Source organism: Myotis brandtii, unplaced genomic scaffold, assembly GCF_000412655.1.
Source record: "Myotis brandtii unplaced genomic scaffold, ASM41265v1 scaffold803, whole genome shotgun sequence".
NCBI classification, from domain to species: domain Eukaryota; kingdom Metazoa; phylum Chordata; class Mammalia; order Chiroptera; family Vespertilionidae; genus Myotis; species Myotis brandtii.
The window spans coordinates 430,244-439,850 of NW_005371234.1; positions in this window are offsets into that span (position 1 = coordinate 430,244).

Genomic DNA, 9,607 nt, shown 5'->3' on the forward strand with positions numbered 1-9,607 from the left:
GCCGCGCCCCCGCTCTCACCCCGCCTGCCCCCTCAGTCCCCGCCAGAACCACGTGTTCCAGGCCCGTGATCCCCAAATCTGTCCCCACGGAACGGACTGTCGGGGCAGAGGCCAAGCCTTGGGGACAGCATTGGGGCCTGATTTAGCACTTCTGGGCCCAGCCTCAGATTCCCCTAAAGAAGACATCTAATACCCACAAAACAGGCATTCGAACCCCCACCCCTCCTCAGAAACCCCCAAGCTCACAGGAGAACCTAGGATCTGACCTTTACCGTGAGCTGGGTCACCCCAGACCATCAGAATATAACCCAGACTCAGAAACATCAGGGATGTACCCGCAACCCAGCCCAAGACACCCCAAAATGAGGACTCTAGGCCCCGCCACCATTTGCCTCAAACCTTCAGCCCAAGACACTGATAGGATAAGGGAGATGGGCTCAGTCACCCCAACATAAGTGCCAGTAATTCCACAATTCACCCCCAAATAGGCACCCCAGACTTAGTCACCCCCAAATTAGGCACCTAAACTGGACCTTCCTCATTGAACCCTAAACAAACATCAGGACCCCAAGATAAATCACCTGTGACCTAGTCAAATGGGCCCTCAGCTGCTGTAACCCCACTCTGTATGTGACCTCCATTCTCAATAGAAACCAGGAAGTGGAACTGAAACTCAGTCACCCCTCAACTAGGCAACCCCAATCTTGATCTCCAGACCCAGTCAATCTAAACTTAGAATCTGGGCCCCACCAGCTTAAGATCCCCAAACTAGACATCTGGTTCCCCAGACTAAGTTTCCACTAGTGGTTCTCAACCTTCTGGCCCTTTAAATACAGTTCCTCATGTTGTGACCCAACCATAAAATTATTTTCGTTGCTACTTCATCACTGTAATTTTGCTACTGTTATGAATCGTAATGTAAATATCTGATATGCAGGATGGTCTTAGGTGACCCCTGTGAAAGGGTCGTTCGACCGCCAAAGGGGTCGCGACCCACAGGTTGAGAACCTCTGCACTAAACCAAGATCAGAACTCCTCCCACTCCCACAGCAGCAGTTACTCTGACATTAGTCATCTAGGTCTCTGCCATCACCCCCAAACCTTGCATCAGGAACCCCAGCATCAGCTGCCCTTAAAATACGTATCTGAGCTCCCCCCCCCCACCTCAGTCATCCCGTCATAAGACTCACAAACTCCCCAATAAGTGACACTGAAGCTTGATACCCAAACTACACTCTGGTCCCCAAGCTTTAGTTACCCACACACTAACCATTAGGACCTCATAGGCTGTTACCCCCCTCAAAGTGGGCAAATCAAGTGAAGAGCCCCCACATCAGGCATCAGGAGCTGACTCCCAAGGTCAGCCATCCTAAGCCAAACTCTCGGAACCCCACAATCAGACTCAATCTCAAAATTTAGGGTGCCTGCCTCAAACACCCCTGTAGTGTGTTGATGGTAACCCCTAAAAGCCCATGTTCTAAGCCGGGACTTTATTGGAAAGGGTCTTGGCAGATGTAACGAAGTGAAGGGTCTCCCGATGAGCTCACGCTGGATTAACTGACTGACAGCGGCAGGTGCAGCCACCAGAGGAGGAAGGAGCCTCCCCGGGAGCCTTCAGGGGGAGCTCGGCCTTGCTGTCACCTTGGTTTTGGACTTCTGGCCTCCAGACTCTGAGAGAATGCAGTTCTGTTCTTTTAAGCAACCCAGTTTGTTACCAACCACAGGAAACTAACAGTCTCCCAAGCCAAGCCTCTGTATCCTTAGACTCAGTGACCCCCAAAACTAGGGATGTGGACCCGCACAGTCAGCTGCCCCAAACCAGCTCTAGTCCCCAGACCAGGCTTCCGGATCTCAGCCTCGTTTCCCACCATCACAGCATCAGACCTGCAATCACCCCTAAATCTGTTAACTAAACCCTGAGGCTGAGGCAGCCCAAGGCGTGTACATGAAGTCACAGCCACCATCACCACTAAATGAGCCTTGGGGTCCCCCCCAGGCAGTAACCTCTAACTTCATGGTCACAGCTGCAATTGACGGTTGACATTGAGACACCTCAAAATGAGGCACTTGGGCCCCTGGTCTCAGCACCCCTAAAAAATAAGCATCAGCCCTAACCGGTTTGGCTCAGTGGATAGAGCGTCGGCCTGCGGTCTCAAGGGTCCCGGGTTCAGTTCCGGTTAAGGGCATGTACCTTGGTTGCGGGCACATCCCCAGTAGGGGGTGTGCAGGAGGCAGCTGATCGATGTTTCTAACTCTCTATCCCTCTCCCTTCCTCTCTGTAAAAAATCAATAAAATATTTTTTAAAAAAATAAGCATCAGAGCCCCACTAGTTGGTAAACCCCAAACTCAGCATTTGGGCCCAAGGTTAGCCCATCCCAAACTAGGTCTCAGACCCCCAAATTAAATTACCCCTAATCCAGTCATCTAGGCTCCCCAAGGTCTGAGCCTCCATGCCAGTCACCCCTAACTAGGTACCTGAGTAATTAACCTCAGACACCCCCATACTAGGCAATAACACCCCAAATTATCACCCCACGCCAGGTACAAGGAACCCCAGTGATAGTCACCTCATCACCTCAAACCTCGGCGACTAGGCTTTGAGGCTTAGTGAGCTCCAAATTGTATGTAAGTATTAGGAACTCTTAACTAGGCAGCGAGTTTCCCTCTCAAATGACCTCAGAACTAGGCTCTGATACACAAAAATGACCCCCCCCCCCCCCAGGAGGCATCTGATGACACAGTCAACCACAGGTGACCCAGGGGGTCACTGCCACCTCAAACTGGCATTTGGACTCCCAGTTAGTCATCCCAACCTCAACATCTGGGCAGTCCATAGGCAGCACCCCTAAACTAGGCATCTGAGTGGCTTTCCTCAGCTACCCCAAACTAGGGATCTGGTGTCTGTCCATCCAGACACCAGAGTAATTTGCCTCTAATTTGGCATTTAGGGCCCCAGCTTTAGTCCCCAAATTAGAATGCAGGTCACAGGCTCACTCACCCCTAAATTAACCTTCAGGTTCCTAAAGTAGGTAAAGCCATAGTGAGTCACTCTCCACGTAGGCATCTGAACCCACAGCTAGTCACCCACAGGCTGGGCATCTGGTGTTCCAGAGTCAGATATACCCACCAAACCAAGGTGTGGGACACCCAGGCTCAGTGACCCCCAAACTAGTCCCTAGTAGGACTCCAAAATGAACATATGGGCTGCCAAACGTGGTGACCACTGAACCCTAAACCGTCACTCTCAACTGGATAGCCGAGTCTCCAGACTCACTCACCCAATCTTTTTAAAAAATATATAATTTTATTGATTTCAGAGAAGAAGGGAGAGGGAGAGAGAGATGGAAACATCAATGAGAATCATGGATTGGCCGCCGCCTACAAGCCTCCCACTGGGGACCAAGCCCACAACCCCGGCATGTGCCCCTGACCGGAACTGAACCTGGGACCCTTCAGTCTGCAGGCCAATGCTCCATCCACTGAGCCAAACCGGCCAGGGCTCACTCACCCAATCTTGACAGGTCCCTTCCACTCTAGGCATCAGTAGCTCCTTCAGCCCCACATAAGTCTGCACCACTGCAGATCTAAAGCCTGGCTTTAGACACCCAAATCAAGAACACGGACTCACAAATGCCCAGGCTTTGGCAGAAGGGACTCCAGTCACCCCAAGTTCATTATTTGAAATGCAGGCTGGCGGGTGTTCAGTGGTTAGAGCACCAGCCCTCGGACAGAAGGTTTGCAGGTTCGATCCCTGGACCCAGTCAGGGCCTGGGCAGGAGGCAACTAGTCAATGTGTGATGTGTCTCTCTCACATCAATGTTTCTCTCTCTCTCCCCTTCTCTGTCCTCCTTTCCACTCTCTTCAATGGAACTCCCTCCACCAAGTGAGAACACAGTGAGAAGTCACAGCCATGAACCAGGATGTGGGTTCTAACCAGAACGTGAACATGCTGGCACCCTGATCTTGGAGCTCCCAGCCTCCAGAACTGAGAGAAATCGAGTCCAGGCCTGGGGTTATGTTTACATGAGAGAGAAAAAGAACAAAGCTGGGTTCTACATGCAGAAGGCCTCAGAACAAGTAGGCATCGCAGGCTGGTGTTAATGAGTGCTGCTCAAAGAGTTCCACCAACGACTTTGGACTTTGACTCTTTGTAAAGCAGGTTGTGTTCTACAGAAATAATCAACTCTCAATGACAATAGAAGCAATTGGGAGGAGATACATGATTATTTGGCATCTTGAGACTATAAGCAACTTGGACAGACACCAGGTATTTAGATGTGACTTTTGTCTGAAGATTAGTTTCCATATCCGAAGAAGCCTCCATTCTCACGACCTGGATGGGAGCCATGTGATGGCTCAATAACACATTAAAACTAGAAAGAATACTTGACATCTTTAGCATGTAAGCAAATGGTGTCATGTGTTGATTTATGCTTCTATGTCCTTGCCAGAATAGCTGAAGAGAAAGTTGTGGCGCATATTCGGCAAGAGTCTAATTAAAAACATAGGATGGTGATCCAATTATCATGTCTTCTCTCAAAACTGTGGCCCGGGTGAAGGTTAAAAGTAAACCAGCAATGCTGTCTTAGATAACACCTAACAATATTTAGTTCTCCTTGTTTAGTTCATTTCCAATAATTAAAAAAAAAATAAACAAGACAGAACTGCACAGATTTAATGATCTGTGTAGGAAGTTTTTTCTGATGAGTTTCTTCTATAGACTTTTCTTGGCACCGTTTGAAAATTTTTTAAAGCACTGACAAACTCATAATATTTTTCTATTTGAGCCAAAAAAAAAATAAAGATCAATGGAAAAAATATCATTGGGTAAGGATTAAAAATAAATAAATAAACAAACAAACAAACAGACAGACAGACAGATAAATGAAATGAAATGCAGCCCATCTCCCCACAGTAGGCATCTGGGTTCCCAGTTTTATCATCTGCAACAGGGCATTTTCCCACCATAACCATTTGCCCCTGAAATAGACTGACTCTTGTAATCCTATTGTATCTGATAAAGGCATCTGAGCCCCCCAACCCCTGCAGGGCCAGAAGGCCCCCCAGCTCATTTGTTGTGCCCCAGCCTCAATCCTCCCCACCTCTGGTATCTCTACCCCAGCGTCTGTCATCTCCACACTCACATATGGAGATGCCCAGCCTTGAGAGCCATTGGTCTTCATGTCATAGGCATCCCCAAGCTCCTCGAGTGGGTCCTGGGCCCTGGGGTCCTGACCTCCTGACTCCCTGCTTCAGTAACCCCCACCCCAGGCCACAATTGCTCAGAAGTCCACATTCATTCAGGTCCCCCATTCCGGGGAGTGGGAACCCCCTGACTCAGTCACGTGACAGCTGTCTCAGACTCAGCTGCATTTGGAAGGCACTGAGTCCCTGGGCTCTGCACCCCAAACTAGGGGACTGGAATGACAGCTCTGACCACCTCAAACTAAAAAAGGCGCTCCTCAGTCCCATGGCCTCCAGCTGCATAGCCACACCCCAGGCTCTGTGCCCTGAATTAGACAACTGGCAGCCATGTTGCCACACACTACACAGATTCCTGGTCTAATGCCCCAAACTAGACCCTGTACCATAATCTCTGTCATATGAAGCTAGGCTCCCACCGCCCCAGTCACACCATCCCAAACAGAGCACCAGACCCTCAGTATGAAAACATAAGCGGTCTACACAACGTCATGTCATCTCACATTGAGCCACTGGACCCCCAGTTTGTGCCTCCCCAAACTAGACAACTGAGCTAGGCTGTCACCCCAAAATAGACTACCAGGACCCCAGTCTCTGAGAACCCTCCAAGGTACCCACAGAAGACAGACCAGTCCCCATCTCATTTCCTTCAAACCCACCAGAGTCCCCAATCTTTGTTACCTCATCACCCACAAATAGATAATGAGACCCCAATTCTGTCATCCCAAGCTACATAACTTGCCCCATAGTTTCTAAACTTAAACTGAATTATTATTCAAATAAATTGGCCCCAGACCCAGAGACAAGCAGTCAGTGCCATCTGAAACTGAAAGACTGTATCCCCCACTATGTCACCCCAAAGCAGGGCCTTTGACATCTGGTCTCATCATCTGATCCCAGTCTCTGTCTTCTCAAATAGGACAAAAGGGCCCAGTCATGTCACCAAAACTAGAAAACAAGACCAACAGTTTCTGTCACACCATCTAGACAACTAGACCTCCAGCCTGCCACCGCAAACATGACAATGGATGACTAAACTCTGCCACATCAAACTAGACAACCAGAACTCAAACGGTCTCCACAAGTTAGCAAGCTGAGCACCCAGTCCCCCACCCAGACTCCACAACCAAACCTCCAGTCTCAACCACTCTGCCACCCCACCCCAAAAATGTCCTGGGATGCCAGTCTCTGTCCCACAAAACTAGACAATCAGACCTTAATCTCTGCCACCCTGAACACACTCTAAGATCTCAGTCATTATCCTAGCAAACTAGACCCATAGTCTCTGATATCCCAAGTAAATCCTGGGGCCCCAGTCTCTGTCTCCTCAAACTAGACAACCAGACCCCAGTCTGTCACCTCAAATACAGCCTGGGACCCCAGTCTCTGTCCTATAAAACTAGATAGCCAAATCTCCATTCTCTTTGCCCAAGTGTTCCTTGATACCTATGGTTTGTTACTCAACACTTAACAACCAGGTGCCAGTCTGTCACCCCAAATATGCCCAGCACCCAGTCTCTGTCCCATAATACTAGACAACCCAACCCCCAGACTCTGCTACCCAAACAAGACAATGGTACCTCTAGGCTCTGTCACTCCACAGTGAGCAACAGATGCATAACATGTCACCTCAAACTAGAGACCTGGACCCACAGCCCCATTAACCTTCATCTTCTGGTCCCATTCATTCCAAAGGAGGCAAGCAAACTCCCATTCTAAGTTGCCCAAAACTAGACCCTGTGACCCCAGTCATTTCTTCTCAAACTGGACAACCGATCCCTCATCTCTGTCATCACAAATTAGACAACTATCTCCTGGTCTGTCACCCCAAACTCAACTTCCGAGTCTTTGTCATCCCAAGCCAGGTCCTGGGATTCCAGAACCCCTAGTCTCTGCCATAACAATCTCGACAAATAAACCCCACTTTTTAAAAAATCCTCACCTGAGGAGAATATTTTTCCATTGATTTTTAGAGAGTGGAAGGGAGGGAGAGAGACACAGAGAGAGAAACATCAATGTGAGAGAGACACATTGATTGGTTGCCTACTGCACAAGCCCTGATTGATCCTTCAACCAAAGTATGTGCCCTTTACTGGAATTGAACCTGGGACCCTTCAGTCCACAGGCCGATGCTCTAATCACTGAGCCAAATGGGCTAGGGCAACTTCCCACTTCTGATGTCCCAAATTAGCCATCTAGACACCCGGCTTCTGGGACTCCACACTAAACAAAGAAACCCATCGTCCTCTGAGATCTCAATCACAACCACATCGGTAATCTCTGCTCCCAAGCCCAACAGTAGGACTCAGTAGGTCTGTCACCTCAACCTAGCCCGGTGATCACCCACTGTCTCTCATCCCAAACCAAAGCTCTGAACCCCACTGTCATGCATCATCCCAAGCTAGATAACTAGTCCCTTGGTCTCTATAACCCCACGCAAGACAATTGGCCTTGTGTCTCTGGCATCCAAAATGAGACTACAAGTCTTAGACATCCCCATAGAGCCCACCAGACCCCCAATTTCTGTCACTACAAACTAGTAATTGAATGCTCAATCTGGCATCTCAACCTTAAAATTTTGGTGTCTCATTCAGCAACTAGACTACCATTCTGTCACCCCAAAAGAGACTAGGCCCCAATTCTGATATCCCTAAAGAAGCTCCATTTTTGTTTACCCCAAACTAGACAATCAGACCCTCAGTCTGTCACCCCAAACTAGACCTTAGAATTCCATCCCCCGTCACCTCAACCTTGACAAGAATTGTAGTCTCTGACACCTCTAACAACTCCGTCCCCGTCATTCCCAACCAGAAAAAGAGTCCCTAATCTGTCACTTAAACTGAGAACTAGACCCACTGTGTTTTTCAGACCAAACTAGACAAGCAGATATTCCCCAAACTAAACAACACAATCCTCCCAGTCACTGTCCCCTCACACTAGGCAATGAGACTCCCAATATTCGTTGTCCCAAATTATACAACAGGACCCCTGGGCTTTGTCACCACCAACTAGACAGTGTTGGTGCCTCCAGATCCCAATCAGATTGCCTCCAGCCAAGGGGACACCCTACCATGTCATCCCAAATGAGGGCCCGGACTCCTAGCATCATCACTCCCAATTTGCCACCTAGACACCCAGGCCTCAAGAACCCCCTTCTCTGTCACCCCAAGCTAGATAAATGACCACCAGTCTGTCATCTCAAAGTTGGCAATAGATTCCCTATTTCTATTACCCTGAACCAGAAACTGGATTCTCAGCCCAAACAAGACAACCAGATGCCCAGTCTGACTGCCAAAAGGAGGTGCAGGCACTCCCTGGCTCTGACACGCCATACTGGACAACTGGATCCCTTGTCCCTGTCACACCAAACCGGGGCCCACAGGCTTTTTAATCATGAAGTTGACAGCCAGATCCCTAATCTGTCACTCCCAATCAGCCTCCATCACCAAAACTGACAACCAGACTTTTGGTCTCTGTCTCCTTGATGAGACACCAGGCCCCCAAAGCAAACCTCTGAACCCCGGCGTCATTCAGGCAGGGATGGATGGGAAATGGTCCCTAGGCCTTGACAACCCTGTATGGAATCTTCCGGTCTCAGCATCTCAATAACTCAACATCAGAATCAGGGGCCTGTAGTCAGTCAGTCACCCCCAGATTAAGCTTCTGGACTGAGTCTCAGCCTCCCACTGGCCCCTAGCCCCAGGCTGCTGACCACTTGCCTCAGTGACCTCAGCTCCAGGGCCCTGGGCCCCCAGTCACCTCCAACCAGGCACCTGACCATACTCACTCCAGACCCAGGAGCCGAAACTGGATGCAGTGACCCTCCACCCGCCTGGTGTGAAGACCTGGTCTTCCCCAGGAACACTGGTATGTGCATTAACAGACAAAATGCTCCCTGTTACCCCCAAATGGGGTTGGGGATGTTGATCTTGGAGTAACCCAGGTGCCTGACTCTGGGCCTCAGGCACCCAGCGTCTCCTCTGCAGGACAATCCATTTCTGGCTCCCTCCTTGGAGGTCTGGACTCTGGAGGAAGCACGTTCCGCCCTCTGGTGGCTGCCACTGGAAGTGCGCCCCTGGTAGGACCAGTATGAACCCAGACACCAGGCCTCCTGGTGTTTGCATCTTGCTGGAAGCCTGAAATGTGGGATGACCCCTTCCACTCTGCTCCTTGGTGACTAGGTCAGTCACCAAGTCCTCACCCTGTTCTTCCTGAATCCACCTTCCCTGTCTCTCCTCTACATTCCACGTCCCTGCCTCATCTTCCCTAGCTTGGCGCATCCTCCCTGGTCTCATTCCCTCCATCCCATCCATCACCTCAAAGGGGTATTTCTTTTTTTTTTTAAATATATTTTATTGATTTTTTACAGAGAGGAAGGGAGAGGGATAGAGGGTTAGAAACATC